The sequence below is a fragment of the Marmota marmota genome, unplaced genomic scaffold, assembly GCF_001458135.2.
Source record: "Marmota marmota marmota unplaced genomic scaffold, marMar, whole genome shotgun sequence".
Lineage (NCBI taxonomy): Eukaryota > Metazoa > Chordata > Mammalia > Rodentia > Sciuridae > Marmota > Marmota marmota.
This window is the reverse complement of record NW_026000108.1, coordinates 52,581,666-52,606,370: the sequence shown is the minus strand read 5'-3', so window position 1 is coordinate 52,606,370 and position 24,705 is coordinate 52,581,666. Positions and strand designations below refer to the sequence as shown.

General features: G+C 35.5%; 1 protein-coding gene and 1 pseudogene across 1 annotated transcript in view; both read left to right on the top strand.

Annotated features, from left to right (window-relative positions):
• Positions 1–24,705, top strand: part of LOC107139270 (UDP-glucuronosyltransferase 2B31-like) — a 136,776-nt gene that overhangs the window by 109,014 nt on the left and 3,057 nt on the right. The window lies entirely within an intron of this gene.
• Positions 6,562–13,040, top strand: LOC125610980 (annotated as a pseudogene).

The window sequence follows — 24,705 nt, the reverse complement described above, 5'->3', positions numbered from 1 at the left end:
TTTTTTTTTTTTTTTTTTTTTTTTTTTTTTTTTTTTTTTTTTTTTTTTTTTTTTTTTTTTTTTTTTTTTTTTTTTTTTTTTTTTTTTTGCTGCTGGGACTAAAAACCCAACCAGAACAATTTTAGGAAAGGAAAAGTTTATTTGAGGGCTCACAGTTTCAGAGATCTTAGTCCATAGAAGGCTGGCTCCATTCCTCAGGGCTGGAGGTGAGACAGAACACCATGGCAGAAGAGTGGCAGAAGGAAGTGGCTCACATGATGATTATGAAGCAGACAGAAGCCTCCACTTGCCAGATACAAATATATACCCCAAAGCTGCACCCCTAATTTTCACCTCTTCCAGCCATACCCTATCTCTTTAGTTACAACTCAGTTAATTCCCTATCAGGGGGTTAATTCACTAATTTGGATTAAGACTCTCACAATCCAATCATTTCTCCTCTGAACCTTCTTGTATTTTCTCACTCTTAAACATGTAGTATATCTCTGAAAAATAAGTTGTACCTTGATGAGGTATTTTGTGAAAAGTTGTTTTGTCACCAGAAGAAGGAGCCTGGTTCACAATCTTTTCTTGTGAAAGTGAATTGGAGGAGGCCTATTTGTCAAGAAGCCCAGCTTTGGGTCTAGGTACAACTATGCCCCCCCTTTTATTCTTTCCTGTTTTAGCAAACTTCTGGCAACAAAACAGACAGCATTTAATGATGATGAATATCACAGTTGCCACACAGGCCAGCAGGAACCCAACCACATCCAAAGAGTAGTACTGGAATCAGGAGAGGTCATGGGCAGCAACCCAGAGGTTTTCAGCTGCTTTGTGGGGTATGACAAACTCAATCCAGAAGACAGTTCAATCCAGAGGCTTGACTGGGTTATCATGGAGAATTCTTGATAGCTTCACAACATTCTCTTTATACCTAAAGAACAAATCATAAGACACCGACATTTAAAGGAAGTTAATTTGCATAAGTATATTAAGTCCCTGAAAGGTTTTTAGAAATTTTTATAAAACTGAATTAAAACAAGTGCCATAGAATAGTTACAGAAAGCACAGTTAGGTGGCACTGGACTGTACTCCTCCAGCTCTTTAGGAGTCTGAGGCAGAATAACAATTTGAAAGCTAAGACTAGGCAACTTAGAAAGACCTTGTCTCAAAATAAAACAAAAAGGGTTGAGGATGTAGCTCAGTGGTAGACCACACTTGCCTACAATAAACTAAGCCCCGAGTTCAGTTTCTAGTATCCCATACATATGAAAAGAATAGCCATAGACTTTGTGTGTTTTGGTTTACATCATAGTCGAAAGTTTAGCTTTTAATTTGGAATTTTCTTATGGACAACTATTTTACAAAGTAAAACTGGAAGGTTGATTGGAAAAATAACTCTTTTGCAGCAGAGGAAATAATAATAATCCATTCTAACCACTGTAAATAAGATAGTTAAATGCAATTGAGATTATCATCTTGAAGTCTTTGAAGAAAAATTGTGTCATAGTGGGTGAAATGACTTTTAACCAGTCTCTCTGTTTTTACTCTTTTGGCTGCCCTCTACTGCAAAGTGTCCACCTAGTTGCCATGTCAGATTATGAAATTTCCCCTTACCACATTTAAAATAACACCATATATATTCTTTAGACAACTAGACCACAGAAGGTCACATACTGGAAATGTTCTCCCCTATCTTTCTTCTTATGTGCATGTTCTGTTACAGGTTCATTGTTGTTGTTTTTTTTTGTTGTTGTTGTTTTTATTGTTTTGTTTTTTAGTTTTGTCATGAAGCTGCCAAACATGTTCTCATCTTGCACCTTGAACATTCTGCTCCCTCTCCTCTCCTACAGCATTCGTCCCTGAAATTTCCCAATGTTTGCTTCTACCTTTTAATTGATGCATTTGTCTAAATTTTATCTCTCAGAAAGGATAGCTCCTCTAGGCAGTTACTCTGTGTTGTGTGTTTATTTGACCTGGATCCTTAGGATTTTAAAATAATTATATACTTTAAAACAAAAATTTAAGTGTGAAATATACCAAAAAAATGTATGTGTCCTAAAGAAGAACTGGAAACTTTAAGATGCTATTGTACATACTAGTTGAATCATGATTTTGGATTTCACATCTGTTCAGAAGAACTCCATCTTTATGGACTGTTTTAGCATTATTAGTCCTTTCCCCAAAGTAAGCACTGTTCTGACTGCTAATACCATAGGTTAGTTCTGCATGTTTATATATGGGAATAGTATTGTATATACTCATTTGTGTCTATATTTTGTGTGGCAGTTTTTTAATTCCATTGGTGTATAATACTCCATTATATGTCATTTCCACAGATTTTCTCTTCATGGAGGTATTCTGACTGTGGAAATGTACAGGGAAGCATTCCCCCAGTGAGCAAACTCTTGGGGGGTAACTGGCACCTTGTTTTCCATGCTTGGAAAGCCCAGCAGTTTTCCCTTGAAACTATTAAAATAACTAGGTAGGTGTGCTATCTAGTTTCTATGGTGATGTCTTTAGAGAGAAGGGGCTCTGTGTTTGTATTAACCTGGACCTTATCTCAGTTAGCTAGCATTTGGGGTTAAAGGAATACTAGTTAGAATGTAGTCATGGTAACCAGAGCTATGTAACTTTTGAGACCCTGCCTGTAGCTGTTCCAAGTGATTTACTGCCTGTGTCCCCAGGCATGCAAGTGGAAGTTGCCCCGCCCCAGGCTAGATCCAAGTTAACTGCATCAAGCTGCGGAGGAAGGGGAGTTTCATAGTTTAGCTGTCTGTCCCATTGGGTTGAATCTCGATAGTCAGCCAGAGCATGAGCAGTTAACTTTTGATGTCTTTAAAGAGTTGCAGCATACTGTTTTGAAAAGTGGTGTAAATGGTAAATTTACTCTGAATATGATTGAAGGGTTAGGAGTGGGATACACCCAACTTCCTAATGATTGGAAAACATTAGTTTAAATGGTTACTTCTTCTGCTCAGAATACTGTGTTCTTGCAAGAATATTCTGACTTGGCTCATGCCCAAGCTGAAGAAACTGTGCAGGTTAATGTAGATGTTGACTACAATGATCTATTTGGAGTAGGGCAATGGGATACTTTGCAAAACAAGCTCAATTACTTCCCCTGGCCATTTCTCAGATGAGAACAATTGTGTCCAAAGCATGGCACCGGATTCTTAACACCGGGATTCCTCTAAATTGTTTGTAGTAATTAGGCAAGCTTCAGGGGAATCTTTCATAAATTTTGTTAATCACTTAACTAAAGCAATACAGTGGCAAATTGATAACTTGGAGGCTACTAATATTTTAACCAAACAACTGACTTATGAAAATGCTAATCAAGATTGCAAAGACGTAATGAAATCTTTTTATCATAAGATGTTACTACCTTATCAGATATGATAAAAGCTTTTCAGAATGTAGGAACTGAAACTCATAAGGCAGCCTTGCTTGTCATTGCCTTGAAACCCACTGATAAATTATGTCATAATTGTAAAAAACCTTGTCATCTTCAAAAAGAGTGTAAGGTAAAAATAGGGTTCTCAGAAATGCCCTAATCAGAAGTGTTCTAAATGTCAGAAAGGATTTCATTGGGCAAATTAGTGTCAGTCTCAGACTGATATATCGGGAAACCCCATTTTGGGTTGCCCCCTTACCCAGGACAAAAAGAGGGGGAATTGGTCTCTCCAGCCCCTTCAGGATTCCATGACCCAGATGTTTCCAGTGCAAAGCCCTCTCAACCTCATTTCACAAATCCTTTCATGCCACTAGAGGGAGTGCTGGAATAGATTTGATTACTACTGAAGGCATCCAAGTGAGACTTCCTGGGGAAATATGTAAGCTGGTACTCAATTTTAGGAACCTTTACCTGAAGATATTTTTGGATTGATTTTACCTTATCCTCAAATGGGATGATTGATTCTGATTATAGCGGTAGAGTATATATCCAGGTGTGGTCCATATGCCTTTCCGTCTTCCCAAGGGATCTTCTATTGTACAATTGATTGTGGTTTCCCATGTTTCAGCTCAACAACCTCTAAGTGAAAGGGGAGATGCAGGGTTTGGCTCTACTGTTATTGGAGCATGCTTGCCAGTCACTGAGAGTAAACCTAAATTTACTCTTTGTCTGAATGAACAGCCTGTTACAGGGCTGTTAGACACAGGTGCTGACATCTTCGTCATGCCTCTGTCAATTTGGCCTTCTGCATGGCCACTTCAGAGGGCTACTCCAGTCTGAGGAATAGTGGGCACCAAAGAGTCTCTGTAGTTACTATCCTCTGCCCCTTCCAATCCACAACAAATTATCACTCATGTTCAGCCATATGTTATAGCAATACCTTTCCTATGTAGGGAAAAGATGTTTTATGTAAGCTTCAAATGTCTGTGGACTTGCCTTTTTTTGTAGGGGCCCCTGCAGATCTGACTGCCTTACCATTAAAGTGGAAAGTTACTGCCCCTGTCTGGATAGAATAGTGGCCATTGTTTAGGGAAAAGGTGGGAGCTGCAGAGGCCCTTATTCAAGAACAACTATGATTGGGACATGTTGAACCTTCTACTATCCCTTGGAATATACCTTTTTTCATTATAAAAAAGAAATCAGTAAAATTGAAATTACTATGAGATTTAAGAGAAATTAATAAGTGTATAATGCCTATGGGCCCAATTCAATGTGGGTTGCCTAATAAAAATTTAATTTCTTAGGATTTTTCTCTTTATGTTACTGACATAAAAGATTTTTTTTTACTATTCCCCTCTTCTCTGATGATTGGGGGAAAAATTGCCTTTACTCACCTTTACTCACCACAAGCCTATTAACGGATTTCATTGGAACATCCTCCCACAAGGGATGCTAAACATGCCAACGTTATTTTGCTAATAAAGCCTTATTTCCTTTTCATCAACTATTCCCACATATACTTGTTTATCATTATATGGATGATATATTGCTTGCAGGATGAGAACTCACAGATGAAATTCTGCGAAACTTACAGGAAGTGCTGCTACAATCAGGACTCCATGTTGCTGCAGAGAAAACACAGTGCCAACTTCCTACCAGCTACTTGGGAAATACATTACTCCAGAAATATTCAGTTCCTCACATCCCAGGTTTAATCCTTCCCTCTAAATTTTCTTTGGTTCATTTGCAACAATTTTTAGGACATTTGAATTGGACACATCCTTATATTTTCTTAACTACTTATATGCTCTCTCTCTTTTTCCAGCTATTAAAGAAACAACAAGAGCCTTCCTCCTTCCTTTATTTGACCCCTTCTTTAAAACAGGCTTTACAAGAAATTAATGAAAAGTTATCAACAGTGATGGTGAATTGACTCCCCTTTTCTAATGTGTCATTACCATTTATAGTTTTTGTTGGAAAATATTATGCCTTTGCTGCAGTAATTGCCATTTATAATAGAAAATTGTACATAATAGAATGGTTATATTCTCATTTTTCAGGCTATATTATATTGCCTTTTGCTGACATGTATGCTCAATTAATTGCTGATGGTTGTACTAAAATTTTATCTCTGACAGGCATAGACATTCATGTTTTATACCTCACCTATGGAAAAACTCTTCATCTTCAATATTTACAGTTTTCATCTTATTATTAACCAATATTAACAGAATTTTTTAGTGCCTATTTTCACATGCCTCATGATGGATGATTATCTTTGTTATGCCAGGTTACACATTCCCCTTCTTCCTTAATTTTGGCTGTTCCTCTTGTAGATGGAATTAATGCTGTGTATACAGATGGAGCTAAACAAAGAGGAGTAGTGCCTGTTTTGATTACTGGTAAATGGACTGAATATTATACCCTACCTCAAATTTCTTCACAGCAAGCTGAGTTAGCTGCTAATATCCTGGCACTGAGATTATTTTCTATTACTTTAAACATTATTACAGATTCTCAATATATAGCTAAGCTTGTTCCTCATATTTCCATGGCTGTATTGTCTCCTCATTTAGATTCCAATTTACTGTTTCTTTTTTAACCCTTCAAACTTTTTTGTAGCATCATATGTCTCCTATCTTCCTCACTCACATACACAGCCACACCAAGATTCCTGGACCTTTGACAGAGGGTAACACTCATGCAAATGAAGTGGTGAAATCCCTTTATCCCTTGTTTTCAGATGCTGTGAAATCCCGTGGATTTTTTATCAAAATCCTCGCTCATTAATGAAAAAGTTCTCCATCTTTTTTCAACAGGCTCGGGCTATAGTCAACAACTATTCTCACTGTGTGCCCTTTCAGGCTCCTATGTGGGAATCTGTGAATCCATGGGGCCTATATTCCAATTCTGTTTGGCAAATGGATTTTACCTATTTTCCTCCTTTTCATTCTTACTCCTTTCTTTTTATTTCCATTGATACCCATTCTGGGTTCATTCAGACTAGTGCCCATAGGTCTGAAAAGGTATCGGCTTGCATTTCTCATTTGCTGCTTTGCTTTGCCACCATGGGCAAGCCTATTCATTTAAAAATGGATAATGTTGGGGCTGGGGATGTGGTTCAAGCGGTAGCGCGCTTGCCTGGCATGCGTGCGGCCCAGGTTCGATCCTCAGCACCACATACAAAGATGTTGTGTCTGCCGAAAACTAAAAAATAAATATTAAAATTCTCTCTCTCTCTCTCTCTCTCTCTCTCTCTCTCTCTCTTTAAAAAAAATGGATAATGGCCTGCATATTTATCTGGTGCTTTTGCAAAATTTTATAATCAATGGAATATAACTTTTAATCATGGGATCCCTCATAATTCTACTGGACAAGCTTTGGTTGAATGAGGGCATCACACTCTTAGAACGTGCCTTTTTAAAACAAAAACAAAAAATGGGACCCAGCCTCTCTCATATTAATAATTCTTTAAATATTGTTTTATTTACAGTAAATAGACTCAATATGCAGTATGAAGATAATACTCACAATTGGTCATTTGCCTTAGACAGACACTTCATTCCTAAACAATGATTGCCAAAAATTTATGAAAAATACAGAATTCCACCAGATCCGGGGTGGCAGGACCCTGTACCTTTGATCACATGAGGAAAAGGATATGCTGCTGGGCTTATCCCAACAGGTCCTACTTGGTTTCCAGCTCAGTGTGTGAGACCTGTCGATTATGAGTTGGCATCAGGGACTTAACAACCTGATCGAGGATTCCATCAAACAAAAAGAAAACCACCCTCCTCAAAAGAGAAGACACACTAAAAGAGGGCTCCTAGTTACCAGACCTCTTGTGACTTTGGTGGGGATATAAAATCATTAATGGCTTAAGCTCAACAGCTGCTGGCTCAAATGGGATTGGAATATACTCCAGAAAATTCGCTTTGTTTGCTAAACTTACACAAAACTCCGTAAATGTTTTGATCCTTATGATAATGTTCTTCTGCTATTGTACCCCGGTTGTGAGAAATCTAATATGATCAAATCCCTTAACTTCTAGAATCCATTGTAATATCTGGACTCGTTTGACTGAAACTGTTAACTCATCTGAGATTTGTATTCTCCAGGATATTGCTATGGGAAGTGTACTGGGCTCCTGTCTTCTTCCTGTGTACTGTCCTGCACATGAAATTGTGAATATGACTATGTGATCCAACGGAGGTGTCCAAAAACCAATATCCTATAAAGATTCTTTTAATTGGGTAAATCCTCAAAATGTTAAGCCTTTTAATGCTATGATGTTACTTACTCCCACCATTGCTATAAATGCAACTGACACTTGTGCTGAGCTTCAAGGCTATATGCATAAATGTGTTTCTTTGGGACAACCCTCATTTAATTGTACAAAGTTGGAGCCCATTATATATGGAAATGGTCATGTCCCTTTACCACCAGGATGGTTCTTTTCTTGTGGAACATACACTTTTAGTTACATACATGCAAGAATGTTGCGTGGTACCCATTGTTGTCTTAGCAGACCAGCTGTGTTTTTACCATCCCTGTAGGACTTAATAGGCCACCATCCTGCATAACATATTCATAAAAGGTCTATTCCCCTTGATGAAAACTGTGATGTTTCAGTAAACCTTCTCTCTAAGGCATAATTTAATGCTTTGATATTTTCCTTAGTGGGTATCCCTGGACTAGCTGTCAGGCCATACAAAACCACTATGAAACTGGCCTGTACTATGGTGAAAAGTATTAATCATACCTGTATAGCCATTAATATGCTTAATGAAGAACAAAAACAATACCGTCAAGCCATTCTTGACAATTGGACTGCAATTGATTTTCTGTTATTGTTACATTATAAAAGGATGTCAGTAGTTTAATAACATGTGTTGCTTCAATTTAAGTGATAAATTAGTCTTTCCACCCATTTTAGCCAGTGCCTTCCTTCCCCCACATACTTCAGGGCCCACTGAGCTGGTGAGAGCTCCATTTTCTCCAGTTTCTCAACTGTGTTTCTCTGCGGAACTGCCCCTAGTCTGTGGCTTACAACAGGATTGCTAAACCCATACTGGCCCATACAAACCCAGTTGCAAACTGACAAATCTGTACTTCACCTTCCCCAGGCTCTGCCTTGCTCCAGTTCCAAGATATCACTGCCATTTTAATTTGCAGACAGACCACCAGGGACGCACACAAAGGAATAACTCTGCAAAGAGGCAGCCAAATGGCAGCCACTAGTACACCCAGAAAAAGACCTCAGGTGCAACCAGACCTGTAGGTACCCCAAGAATATATCTCCAGGCCCTGACCAGGGTCCCCAGACTGAGACAGCCATGCCCCAAGACGGCATGTTGGCGGCAGCAATCCTGCTGGCCCTGGCTGATGTGTCAAGATGGCAGCAGCTGCAAGTAACCAAACCTGTGAGTACTGTGACAATGGATTTCCAGGCAGCAGTGGGCTGCAGGCACCTGGCCATCCACCTGCAGTCTGCAGGCAATCTGAAGGCTAATGGTGGGCAATTGGTAGGTAAATGTGAGACAGCAGATGATTGGAGGCAAGAGGCAGGCAAATAGGCAAATGGTGAATGATAGGCAGTGGTCAGTGAGCAATCTATGCTCAAGAGGCAGTCAATATGCTGGTAGGTCCTGGGCAATCACGGTGGATGAATGGGGCATAAACAGCAGTGGATTGGTGAGCAGCAACAGCTTCCTTTCGGAGAAATAGTATTTCTTCTGCTTGAATCCTGAGTTAGGGAGTGACAAAGAATGCAGACTCCCTCTAATTCACCATCTTGAATAGTTTTGGAGGCTGAATCCAAGATCATGGTGTGGGCAGATTTAATTTCTTCTGAGATTTCCCCTTGGCTTGCAGAAAGATGATTTAGCATTGTGTTCACAAGGTCTTTTTTCAGTCAATAATAACCCTGAATGTTAATCGATTCACTGATTTTTTTTTTGTAAGATTGACAAAACAAACAATAGGAAAAAATAGTCTTCTTATGAAATAAATATACCTGGGAAAAACTGATGATCCATACATTAAAAAAAATAGAATTGTTCGTTCATCTATACCATGTATAAATATTAACTAAAATAGTTCAGAAATTTACACAAAAGGACTTGCAGAATATAAGCTGAATAGCACAATTATATAAATATTTATGACCTTGAAGATGGTAATAGGTTCTTAGGTGTAATACAAATGTACAAAAAATTAGAATGAAAAAATGGACTTAATCAAACTTAAAATTTTTCTACATGAAACACACTATCAAAAAACTAAATAGAAAAATGACTAATATTTGAAAATCATACATCTGATAATGGATTTGCATCAACAATATATAAAGAAAGTTAACAATTCAATAATAAGAATATCACCAAATATAAAAATGAACAAAATATCTGAATAGACTTAACTCCAAGAAAAACATGCCAATGTCCAATGGACACCTGAAAAAATAATATTATAAGTTTTAAAAGGAAATTCCGAACAAAATTGTAGTGAGGTATCTCATTATAAAATCAATAACATAGTTATAATAAAAATAGTAATAAAGTGATAGTAATGATGTGAAACATTAAAATAGTCTCACAATGCTGATTAGAGTGGAAATTGCTTTAGTCACTAATGTTAAGTGACATCCAGATCCTCAAAGTATAATCAGAAATTTCATAAGATGCAGAAATTTTACTTAAACTCACATACCAAATAGAAATGAAAACATATCCAAACAAAACTGGTATAAGCATTAATCAATAAGATCATTTGTAATAGCCAAAGGTTGGGAAAAAACAAGTGTGCAAAAACTTAGGAATGAACAAACAAATGTGATATATTTTACATCATAAATTGTGATTTGCCTTAGACAGAAAACACACAAATGTTAACACCACACACATGAAGTTAAGGTAATAATTTTATGAAGTGAGACAACTGAGCTGACTCCCACATGTTTTCTTTTTTATTAAAAAATATTAAATGAAACCATGCCTAGTATAAATCCATAGAGTATGGTCTATTCCTCAGCAAAAAAGCTGTTATCTGCCAGAGAAATGCAAGCCCCAAATGCAAATAAGAATGCAATTTACCCTGTGGGGAAGGAGAGGTGAAATTTTATGACCTCTACAAAGACTTGGTTATAAAACTTAGGGAGATAAGGATAATTACCTAAAACCTTAATATCTATTTATGAAAAGGCTGCAATTAGAACAGGTCAACATGGTTCAATGTGACCTAAAATTGCCCTGGAATTTACCATGCAGAGTAGAAAGTTTAAAGTCTGATGTCATCCAGTTGTACTTCAAAAGTCAAAGGCAGACCTGGGAAGGCCCTTTGGAAAAATTCCCTTGGAAACTTGAAAAAACTGAAGAGCAGGAAGAGCATGATGTCCTTCTCCTGAGAGGATGACTCATTCCCTTGAGAGTGTCCTCATTTCACTTTTCCTGTCACTTTCATAAACTTATGTCTGCTACTCTAAGAGACATGTATAAAATCTTTCTGGCATAATCACAAAAATCAGGACTTCCATGGTTGCCTCAGCTCAGTGCCATACATAGCTCATGCCCTGTCACAACAGGAAAAGGAATGAAGTTCTGACACATGTTGGAACATGGATTGATCTACCTTGAAGACACCATTATAAGGATTGAAATTAATCACCAAAATTCATGACAATTATTTCAAAGTGTTGAAATCAGTCACTAAAATCCAAATGTTATATAACAATTATTTGAAATGCCCCCTGAATAAACATATTTATAAAGAGAGGAAATTGATTAGGGATTACCTAGGAATGAGGGATATGAAATGGGAGGGTTTGAATTGCTAAAATGCTTCAACATTGAATGTTACCTGAGGTTTACAATTCTGAGAGTCTACCCTGAGAATGAAAGAGTGAAATGTATACTTAAAAATGGTGAGTTTTATACTATGTGAGTTATATGCAATCAAATATTTTACTTGGGAAAAAAATGTCAAATTATGATACCTAAAAAAATATTGATTCCACTATATATTTACTTTAGTTCCAGCAAAGCAATTTAAAGAAACAAGTTGCCTCACTTGCAACAATTCTTCACACTATTCTAAAACTCTTTAACATAAGATAGGTATATTGCAAATGCAGTATCATCAATTCATAACTTCAGGAAAGAATTTATAATCATGAAAAAATCATTACACATACCCAAACATGAAGATACCTAACCTTTAATTTCTCTACTTGGCATCCAGATATTCCCAAATGTCACTCATGTATTTACTTTGATGTATACAAGTTTCATTTTAACCAACTAATTATTTTTTCTTGATATTACCAAGAGCAGAAGGAATTAAATGTGAAAGGAAGACTTGCATTTCACCAGGATGTCTATGAAAATGACTGCGGTTCTGCTGCTGCTATAGCTGAGTAGTCACTTTGGTTCTGGAAGTTGTGGAAAGGTGCTAGTGTGGGCAATGGAATACAGCTATTGGATCAATATAATGACAATACTGGAGGAGCTCACACAGAGGGGGCCTGAGGTGACTGTTTTGAGACCTTCAAGTTTCATTTTTGTGGATGGTGACAAAGCACCTGCAATTAAATTTGAGAGCTATCCAGCATCATTGTCAAGAGAAAATTTACAAAATCTTAATACTATATCAATCAGTGTAATGGTTTATGAGATGCCAAAAGTGACATTTTGGAAACATTACTCAATATTTCAAGAAGTTATGAGTCAATTTTCTGATTATGTAGAGAATATATAGAGAGATGCAGTTTTGAACAAGAAACTTATGGAAAAATTATAAGAATCAAAGTTTGATGTCATTCTTTCAGATGCCATTTGTCCCTGTGGTGAGCTGCTAGCTGAAATTCTTCACAAACCATTGTGTACACTCTCCGCTTCTCTCCAGTTTACACATTGGAAAAATATAGTAGGGGACTTCTCTTTCCTCCTTCCTATGTGCCTGTTATATTTTCAGGATTAAGTGATCAAATGACATTCATTGATTGGGCAAAAAATATGCTATTCATACTTTATTTTGATTTTTAGTTTGAATCATTTAGTGAGAAGAGATGGAATCAGTTTTACAGTGAGATACTAGGTGAGTCACTTGTACTATAAAATTCTAAATTTCCTGGGGCTTTTTGAAGGTGACATTACAAGAATATAAAGACAGAGGACATTTTGAGGAGTGTCACAAAATAAAAAAGAAAACTTATCTGTCAAAATCAAAGTATTATAGAAAAATGTACAATGAAGGGTCAGAAAACATTGGCAATTACACCCCCCACATAGAGCTCTTCGGATTCCTTTAGGCAATGGCATACATTTTACCATTGCACTATTCATTTTATTTATCTTTGAAAACTAGGTTTAAGCTTCACTAAATGTCTTCATGAATATAGAAACAAAGATTAAGAACTTACACATGTATTTCTAGTACAACTATCCATGTAGCACTGAGCAAATTGTTTTTCTTTAATTAGATTCTTCTTTCAAAAACTATTTTGTCATTTTGCTTAAAGAATTCCTTTTCAGTTGGGAGACAGTGTTTCCATCTCAGATCAGGAGGATTATAATTGTGGCTTTTAGCACTTCCACCTTCCTTCACTAAGAATTTGCAATTCATTCTCTTTAAGGCCTATAACGTTAAAGCACAGAAATGCAAATTTTTCTTGTATTTTAGACTATCTTTCAATTAAAGAAAAAAATAAATAAAAAAATTTTTAATGCAAAACATAGTATGTATTTTTCTATTGTCTTAATAAATAAAAATTAAGAGTAAAAAAATTATTTTCTAATCTTAACTATTTCCTGAACTTCTTTCAAAATATATTTTTATAATAAATATTTGCAATTTCCTAACATAAACCCAAAGCAGTAGTAGATACAAAGAACAGAACCATAATCAAACTCCTTTCAGTTCACTAACAGAAAAGAAGTAAACAGATTGTTTCCTATGAATTGTAAAAACAAGATGGAAGAATGCTGGGAAGTTCTTTTACTGGTGTGATATGTTTAAGGATTATGCAACTCAAATATTTCTCTATATATGTGTTTCTTACTTTTTCAAATTTAGATTTTAAAAAATACATATTTACCTCTATACTGGCTAGCTGATTTTGATGATATTTAAGCTTGTAAATGGGAAGAGATTATAGATAGTGTCTGCTCCAAAATCTCATGTGTGTGTGTGTGTGTGTGTGTGTTTAAATATAAGAATCATGTGTATTATATATAATAGATTTATATATACACATTTTCCATGCATAAATAGTAGCTTTATCAAACTACCCAAACTTTTAAACATATATCTTTATTACTAATAGTTTTTTCTGACACCAGGCTTTTTTGCATGTGCCTGAAATCTTCCCATTGTCCTATAGCTTTAATCTTTTTTTCTTGCTCAGGACGACCCACTACATTGTCAGAGACAATGGCAAAAGCATATATCTGGCTTATTCGTACCTATTGGGATTTGGAATTTCCTCGCCCAACTCTACCAAATGTTGATTTTGTTGGAGGACTTCACTGCAGACCTGCCAAACCTCTGCCTAAGGTAAACCTGTTCCCATTTAGTTGGTTCTGTTGTCCTTGCATTTTCACCAGGAATGATTCCTCACTCAGAATGGTTCACTCATGGTGACAGATTTATAGGAAATAAAGCAAAGAGTCTATAAATTGAAATTCTTGCATACATATGCCATCATAATTATGTGCATTTTATTTTTGTTACAGAGGGGACTTTTGAGGGACTTTTGAGGATATTGTCAGTTAAGTGAATCTTCACTATTAATATTAATAGTGATCTTCACTATTCAACACATAAGAAAATATGTATAATTTCTGAACAAATGTTGAAAAGTGAATAGCATGTACCACAGGAAAGTGCTGAGTATGCAGAGAAACAAAGTAGCACAGTCTCTACCCCGAACATATTTCATTCTGCATTGAAAGGTACACTGTAAGCAACAAAGAGAAATTGCATGGGGAATGTCATAATAAGGAACACACCAGTGTTGCTTGCCTATTCCAATAAGGGTCCTCAGGAAAACTCCCTGAGAAAACATGGTCTCCATACTGCCTGACTGAAAGGTAATAGAAAAAAATGTATATTGCACATATAACAAGGAGTGCAAATTGTGTATTTTTAATGAATACCTATTAATTTGTACATCTTGAATGTATAAACTGATGAGTTTACAATTATGAACAAATCTATAAGTATATAGAATTATATTTCTTAAAATGAATGAAAGAATGTATTTTTACTGGATATCACACTTTTATGACACAATTGGAAAGCAAGTATTTTTTACTACATTATCAGTTGACCTTTTAAGAGATACTTTTTGGCTACCTCCTTTTCAGTAGCAACATACAGATTCTTTTAAAAATTTAAAACACAACACAGTAACTTCTTATTCCACAAGCAAAGAAATGAATATTGTGGACAGACCAACCCTGGGGTAAAACATTTTTTTTCTATTTACATTAAGGAATAATGACAGAGTCAATGGGGAAGGTAACAGAGGTAAAACAGGACGAGAAAAATGATCATTAGCAAACTAATAATAATGATTAAGAAAGGCTGTTGTGGTAATGAAGTTTTATAAACAAGATTGAAATCCATATTGGTGATTGTCAGATGTATATGAATTTGTATCTAAATTAGTCAGGGTTCTCTAGAGGAATAGAATCAACAGGCATTATAATTACTAAAGGGAATTTATTAGGTTGGTTTACACAACCAGAAGCTTGCCATCTTCATGCTGGAGAGCTGGAAGAAACAGTAGTTGCTGTGAAGTCCAAAAGACTGAAGACACAGTACAAGAGGGATCAAAGGTTCTACCCTAGTCTGAAACTGAAAGCTTCTGGAAAGTCCCTGGACAATCACTGGCAGAATCTGCTTTGGAAGTGTGAGGAAGCTAGAGTCCAATATACTCAGCAAATGGAAGCAGCAATCAGGAACCTGTTCAAAAAGAATTGAGATTGTCTCTACTGCTGCTTCCTTGTTCTATCAACTTTTATTCCATCAAAGCCATCATCCTATCGGATGGTGCTGCCCATGCTTTAGGGAGTGTCACCATTTCAGTTGGCTATCCCACATGCCAATCATTCCTAGACAAAACCTCATTGACACACTGAGAAGCCTCTTAATCATCAACATCTCTTAATCCAATCAAGTTGACAATTCAAATTGACAATTACAGTATCTCTCCAAAGTGCTTCCTTGCCATGCACTGTTAGATTCTTGAAACTTTCTGTATATTAGGAGGAATAAAATATTTGGAAAATATAGCAAAAATCTGAATTACACATTTTATTATTTATTGTACATTTCCAAATAGGTATAAGAAAGTGTTTGAAATGTACCTAGCACAAAGAATTGATAAATGCCTAAGGAGACTCAAGTGCTAATTGCCATGATTTGATCATTAAACATTATATAAGTGTATTGAAATATCACAGAATTCCCCAAAAGGTGTAAAACTATTATGGTAAAATCAAAAATTTTTCAAAGTATAATGAAAAAATGCCTAGTTCTATTTACTTCACCATTGAAAATTATAAGACCACAAATGTTAGGCTGTATATAATATCTATAGTACTTATTTATAAAAGAAACATTGGAAGTTATTTAGGTATACAACATGAAGGAAGGATGTAAAACATATTTTGTTCATGTTATACTATTACAATAATTTTATCAAAGAATACTCAACTTCATTGTCAGCCATTATACAAATATCTTTGGAAAGTGAGGGGCATATGATAAATAAGATTATTTTCTTAGAGGATGGAAAGTCATATATAATAGCATTAGAGTCTCTAAATATGTGTAAAATATATGTACTTAGTTTTAGAAATAGAAAACAAAACAGACTGAAGACATATATATTTATATGTTGTTTTATATGGATATGGAAACCAGGTCCTCATACATATTGAACATCTGCTGGAACACTGTACTATATCTCCAGCCTTTAGCACATAAAACTTAAATCAATTAAAATTTTAAACAACATATAATGAACTTACATTTTAATTTTAAACAATGTTACAGAATGAGAATAACCAGTGGTTAATCTGTAATATGAGAATAGATCATTTAATTATATAAGTATGCACAAAATAAAAAATAAATGAATAAATAAAGGAATATTTCCCACAACATGGATGAAGAAAGATTTAAGCAGAGAATCAGTGAGATTAAATAGCAAATAAAATTACCTACAGCACTAAACATCTTCTGAACAAATAGAATATCTGGATGTATCATGTGAGTCACAGGCATAATGCATTCATCTTGAAGCAGATGTCATCAAGTTAAAGTTATAATTTTGAACAGTGCTATAGACAACATGGGACCTGTGAGTCAAATATGAAGTTATTTCATCTTGTTCTTTAAGTGTTTTTTTTTTTTCAAACAAATCTTAATCAATGGCTATGAAGTGAAATATACTATTTGGTTTGGTAGAGTGTGGACATTATGTCAAAGATGAAACTGAAAACAGAAAAAAAATAAGAAAAATGAGGAAAGGAATTTGAAACGATTTCCAATACATTTTTTTAAATCCCCATTTCATTTTTGGGTGAGGGACTTTATTGAACAAGATACATTATTCTTGTATGGAATACATAAGTCAAAGGATCAGAAACCATCTGTTAGGATAATTCTAAGACAATTCCAGGGAGCATATTTTTCCCTCAGGGACATTATAAAGATTAAAGTGAGTTACTTAATAGGGTGACAAAATCCCTACTGGGAAAGGTCTGGTGGAACTCACCAAATAATGTAAATTTTTTTCCTGCCAGAGTACATGTAGTGATAACAAGAATTTCTTACAGCTGGTTATACACAGCACATTCTACTGGGACATCAATTTTACAGTGTGATTTTATGTGATAATATGTACAGAAATATGTTCAGCTAAACAATGCACTATTAGAGAATTCATATGACTTTTAACAATTATTTCACAGAAATCCTAACCCAATATCAGACACCTGAATTCCAGTGATTCTTACACTCTTAACCAATAAAGAATGATTTAGAAGTAAAATTTGCAATATTATGATTAAATTTAAGATAACAAGGAATTTTAGAGCAATGGAAAAGGGAAATTAGTTTTCCTCAATGATATCTAAATTTTTCTTCAAATTTATAGAGAAAAAAAGAAGAGTAAACACACCATACTTCACCACATAATCATCACAGGTGTATTGTTTCATATTGCAAGTATTCTGTGCATTATAAATATTTCACCAGAAAGTTGAGTAATAAATGATCTAAGTTATATAAGGACATTTTTTAAAAAAGCCTCACATAACTGTTATTCCACATTTTACAAAATATATTTAGAATATGATCAGCAATGATTATGCAGTGAAATTTGACATTTACAAATTTGAGATTTTGGTGATAGTATAGACATCAATGTCACAATCAGTAATTTCTCAAAGAAAAGAATAAAAGAATTCAATTTCAGCAGGTGGGGATTATTTAGAGAGCCAAATAGTATCTGGGAAGTCAGGATATTGTTGTTTATAAACCAAGTCAGGAGAACAGAAGCAAATATGAATAGTTTAGTTTGGTGAGATATTGCCACATATTGAAGAGTACTACAAATAAAAATCATTGAGGGTAGAAACATAAACAAGTCCAATATATAGGTTAAAGTAACACATGGGTTTGTGCTATAACATTCCATTGTAATAGAATTTACCTACAAATCTCTTAAGCTCCAATTAGTGATAAACTTAGAAAGGTTATTCTTGACAAAATGTGTCTCACCTTGTTGGATTCACAGGATTATTTACATCAGTTCAGAAAGAATGGCAATTGACTACATAGTGCTTTGTGAGTTTGCCTTGACTAATATTTTTGCTAAGAGTATCAGATGAGAATTATAATCTCCTCTCAAGAGTGGGAAGTTAAGTCAGGAGTTAGACTTCACCTTTAATACTTTTACATTTGGGTAAATTTCTCTCTTCTTGCAGTCCCGAAGATATTTTAAAGTTCCTGGACCTGATGATAAATACCTTGTGTATCAATGCAGACAGGAGGGAACCCTATAATTCATGGCAATATTGTCATACAACAATTTAATGTATTTATTAGCAAAATCAAATAATTTAATTAAAGTCCCATGTCAAAATTACATAAATGCATAGTTCCATTCTTTAATTAGTATTTCAGTGGTTAATTTTAGTTTGAAATGGGATATATCTATATATATATCTCATATATATATAGATATATGAGAGATGACAGTATATCGCAAGTTATCAAGACAAAGATTTTCAAGAACTGTTTTTGGGAAGATATACCACGACATCAGCAAAACTAGATATCATCTCAAGTTATTTCCTTATTAATCCTAAGTGACTGGATAATACATAGAGAATAAAATTATAAACTCATAATGTACTTAATGCTGATTATTCACAAACCACTTTTATCATTAAGCCAATGACAAACTAATCTTTTTTTAACCAAAGTTTTATTCAAGTCATGTCAACATGATACAAATTTGAGTTTCTTTTTTTTTTCTATATATTTCTAGGTGTTTGGTTAGATCTAGTTTCTATATGTGCTGATTTAACTCTAAGTCAAGATGAATAGAAATATGCCAAGGAAATTTATGAATTTATTAAGGAATTGCATCTTAAACTTAGGAAATACCATGTGAACATACCAAATACTTACATAAACAAGCATATTGCATAAATATGAACAGACACATTCCCAGTCATGATGACCATTATTCTAAAGTGTTAGTCACAAATCAGGCAATGCTATAATACAGAACTCAATTATTCAATCAAAAATAATATATCATTCTCTGTTTTTGATTTTAAAATGCAACAATTTGAAATGACTTACACAATATGGAATAAAGGTTTTTTGAACTAATGCTTATAAAGAAGTCTTTTCATATTTTCTTTTCTCCTCACAAGGAAGGCCTATTTTATGAAGGCTGAATAGGCTATGGAGACAGACATCTTGTGGTACCGTGGATGTCTTCCAAACACATCTATGTGGATAATGTATTCATTTTATTTCTAATAATATTTTTATCCCATTAAACCTCCAGTAGTTGCCTCTAGGGGACTGTGAGTCTCTTGAGAGCTCTCAGTTGGGTCAAAAGAATAAGTGAATGGAGGAACCTGTAGGCTGAAGAGGGAATTATAAAGAGTGGCTCTGAGGCACAGACTGAGACAACTAGTAGGAACTTGAAAACGTGCATATCAAAGGTTGTATAGGAACTGAGGGGAACTATGAAGATGGTAAAAGGAGCAAGAGAAGGGAGTGATGATGGGAAGAAAGAGGTCTTGGGGAAGCTAGTTTGGGTGACTATAAGTTTTGAAGAAGAATTTTCACAGCCTTGATCACAGCAGCACTATTCCCAAAAGTGAAGTCTTAGAAGCAAAGTATGTATCCAAGAAAGATTAATGGATAGGTTGTTTGTCATATATACATATCTTGTATAACTTACATTCCTGGGGGCATTACATACCTATAAAACTTAGGAAATAGTGGCACTGTGCCACAATACAGATGAATCTTAATAATGTTATAGTGGTCCAGTAAAAAGTCAAAACTTCCATGTATATTAGGTATTTAGATTTCTCAAATTTAGAGAAATGGAAAGTAGAAGTATGGTAGTCAAGGATCAGAGCCAGAAGAAAAGAGAATTGTGTCCAATTTATGTAATTTCTTAGTGTTGCAAAGTAATAGTGCTCTGGTAATGATTGCTTTAGGATGCAAATATGTGTACTGAACTATGAAACTTAGAAAAAGTTAAAATTATATAGCTATGTATATTTGAACTTAATTTTTAAAATAGCCACTATTCTAGTATGTCTTGAAAATATTTTTTCTCTCCTTATGTGGTTGAACCAATCATTAAATTCGTCTTTGCTCTGCTGTTGGATTTGTGATAGAGCAAATTCATTCCTTTACAGGAAATGGAAGACTTTGTCCAGAGCTCGAGAGAATGGTGTTGTGGTGTTTTCTCTGGGGTCATGGTTGGTAACTTGACTGAAGAAAGAGCCAATGTGATTGTATCAGCCTTTGCCCAGATTCCACAAAAGGTTAGATAAGATGGTAGAGAACTATGGGAAGAGTCTATTAAAATATCTATAGGGTCTGGTAACAGAAATTTCCTTGCAAAGGGTAAACTCTTCTGATGTCTTTAACTTGACTCAGCATTCACTTTTAAAACCAAATAAAATGCTAAAATAATGTAGATAATATTGATGAATAAAAAAAGACATTGGTATTGACACTGTGCTAAGGAAGAAATATATTTATTAAGTTCACCTTGAATTTCATATAATATTGGTATGACAGACACACAGAAATTACCAAATTCTGCCCTACCATGTCCTTTTTTCCATGCAGGACCCATGAAGTTAAATTTTAATGAAAACAACTACAATGAAGATAAGTAGGTATTAAAAAGCCAAATCACATCCTGGGTTTGTGGCTCAGTGGGTAGAGTGCTTGCTTGATATGTGTGAAGCATGGGGTTTTGTTTCTCAGCACCACATATAAATAAATTAATTAAATAAAGGTTCATTGACAACTAAATATATAGTATTTTTTTTAAAAAAAAAGCGAAATCACATCACATATTGTCATCTTTCTAAATAATTCTGGCCTCCATTCTCCTAATGATGAAAAGGGCCTATTCATGGTACTGTTTATGGTGCTATTCAGAGAAGGAAAGCCAGGCTAACTATGAAACAAACTAGACTTAGAGGAAGGAAAAATCAACCTGCACTAGTGACTGGTCCTGCTAGTTTCTCAAGGTTGATCTGAATTAGGTTGGAGACAGGAAACTGCCCTAACCATGGACTCTTTGCATTAGAAATATATGATCTCACAAGAGCAAACACTAATAAAATTATTTATTTTAAGAAAGGGTTTCTGAGTAAACTTCTTCACATACTACTGAAAAGGAAAAAAAGTGTAATATTAAAATTTAAAAGTTGATAACATCTGCAAAATACAGATTTATACAGAATAATAAATGTGGCAGGTCATTAGAAATTTTATGTAGATTATTTTTCAAGAGTTATAATAACTATTAAATATATATATATATATATATATATATATATATATATATATATATATATATATCACATTCATAGAAACATTCATTTTAGCAACTATTTATGAACTCTGAAGGTTGCATACCAAACATTTCTAAATATAAAAATACTTATAGGAGAATATTACCCTCTATTTAAATTACTATTTCAGTTTTTCACATTATCATATCTTGTTCTCATATCTCATTTCATTATCTCATATGAGAAACATTTACTTTGTAATTTCTTAATCTCTTCTAAATTTTAACATGTTATCTTTTGAAATTGTCTCAAGGAATAAGAGGTCTGCTTTATCCTGTCAGGTTTTATGGAGATTTGATGGCAAGAAACCAGATACTTTAAGACGCAATACTCTACTGTATAAGTGGATACCCCAAGGTGACCTTCTTGGTAAGACCTGGAGAATGAATAATGAAAATACAAAGAAAAGTTAATTGCTGAGAGCCATAGCCAAGTAGGAATGACTGGCATTTTTGGTTGAAAGGTGATGCCAGCAAGCCATTGAGATGATAATGGTTATCTTAAGATGTGTATTCAATTGGATATTAGACCCCTGCTGTCCGCCTTGGCCTGCTACTTTGGAGCTCTCACCGGGATTACCGGAGAGTTCCCATTGGTTGGGGAAGTGTGGTAGGAGGGATTTCTGGAGGAGGGGTTTCTGATTGGTGTGGTGTGTCCCAGGAGAAGGCCACGTGCATGGTGTTCACAGGAGTTTTGGAAATAAAATTTGTTCCTGCTTTAGTGGCTCATGATGTTGTGCCCAGCCAGACTGCGGCATTTGGTGGCCCGTACAGGAAATGCCTAAATCTTGGGGGTAAGTGAAATTGCTCACCCTTGAGGGAGAGTGAGAGAATGGGTGACCATTTCAAAAAACAATGTGTTCTTGTTTTGCTTTATTTTGTTTTTGTTTCAAGCTGCCTATTCCTAGAACTTTCTCAGGCAAACTGGGAAAAATGGTTGGCTCAAGGTTTAAAGTTGTTCGGCCCTGAGGAAGAGAAAATTGATACAACGTTTTTTTTGTTCCGTTTTTGTTTCATTTTGCTTCGGTTTTGTTTTGAGTTATCTGTTTGAGTTGTGTTATTCTTGTAGCAGAAATATGGGGTCGGAAATTAGCAAAAAACAAACCAAAAGAATGTTAAGTAAATTGTTAGAGGAAGGAGGCACCCCAGTAAAACCAAAAAGAGTCAGGGCATATGTTGATACAATACAAAAATGTAGCCCATGGCTTTTTAAGGAGGAGTTGTTGAATATATCACAATGGGACCATCATGGTGAAGATTTAAGGGACAGGGAAAAGAAAAACCCAGGAACTCTGACAGTTGGCACATTGCCATTGTGGATGATGATACGATTTTGTTTGCCTAGTCCAAACCTTTCAGTTCAGATTATGGTAGAAGACATATTAGATCAGGAAAAAGAAGAGGCCTCTCAAGATAGTCAGAAAGGGGAAGAAAGTTTAGAACAGAAAAAGCGATCAGGGGAAAAGTTACAACAGGAGGCTGCTACTAACACCTTTCTATCACCAGAGGGCGTAAGTGTCCAACCAACAGCGTCGCCTATGGGACCCTCAACCCCCGTATCTGATAGATGGGATCCTGAGACAGGACCTAAAAGATTACCATGCCCTGTATTTGAACAGGCAGGAGGGCAGCGAATTCACCATGTTTTAGATTTCAAAACAGTGAAGCAGCTAAAAGAGGCTGTAACAACCTATGGTCCTCAAGCACATTTCACCATAAGCTTGGTCGAATCTATTACCAACTTGAACATGATGCCAGCAGATTGGACTAGTGTGTGTAAAGCTGTGCTAAATGGAGGACAATACCTGTTATGGAAGGTTACCAATGAGGAATTTTGCATGGAGACGGATAGGCAGAATGCAACAGCTGGTTATCCTCAGAGAAATCTAGATATGTTGTTAGGAAAAGGACCTTAGGAAGGTCAGCTGCAACAAATTGCATATGATCTGGCTATATATTCACAGATTGCTGCAGATGCAGTTAGGGCATGGAAGACTTTACAAGGACCTGGAGATATACAAGGTAAATTATCTAAGGTAATACAAGGAGCTAATGAACCTTATGCTGAATTTGTAGATAGGCTTATTCAAAGAGCTACCAGAGTTTTTGGGGATACTGAGCAAGCAATGCCATTAATTAAACACCTAGCCTTTGAACAAGCAAACAGATGGTGTAAGGAGGCCATTAGACCATGGAAACATGGAGATTTAAACACATATATCAAATTATGTAGAGACATTAATGAACAAGGGCAAGTCCTGGCAGCTGCAGTACAATAAGCTTTAGATGCCAGGCCGAAAACATGCTACAATTGTGAACAAACAGGACATTTTAAAAGGAGTTGCCCAATAGGAGGAGGGTTTAACAAAGCTAGGTATCAAAGGAGTAGAATACCGGATATTTGCCCACAATTACATAAAGGGAGACGTTGGGCTAATGAATGCCCTTCTCATACAACCATAGAGGGTACTCTGTTATCAAAAAATGGACAAGGACCAGGTGTTTACCCATGATATCATGGAGAAAAGCATGGGGCTCCATTGCCAAAAAACGGACTGGGGGGCTCAGTGCTCTGGGGCCCACAACCACAAATATATGGAGCAATGGAGGAACCCAGCAACACCATCAGGATAGTGCCCAGGACACATTATCCATTAAATCCCTCATCAGACAAACCAGAGGGAGCACAGGGTTGGACATCTGTGCCTCCGCCAGAGCAGTACTAACTCCAGAGATGGGAGTTCAAATCATTCCCACAGGAGTAAAAGGACCTCTTCCCCAAGGAACAGCAGGCTTATTATTGGGACACAGTTCTTCTACACTAAAAGGACTTATGATAAGTCCTAGGGCAATTGATCCCAATTATGAAGGCGAAATAAAAATTATAGCTAGTTCTCCAAGAGGTATATCAATAATTTCATCAGGAGATAGACTAGCACAGTTAATAATAATACCCAGCCTGCATGATAAATTTTCCAGTCGTACTGTAGAAAGAGGTTCCAGGGGATTAGGCTCCACAGGTGTGGATTAGGCTATGTTGTCTTTAAATTTAGATTCTCGCCCAATGCTAAAACTAAATATTCAAGGGCATGAATTTAATGGGCTACTGGATACAGGTGCAGACCTTAGCTTCATATCTTGTCAAGAATGGCCAAAACATTGGCCATTACAACAAGCCACTCAAACGCTT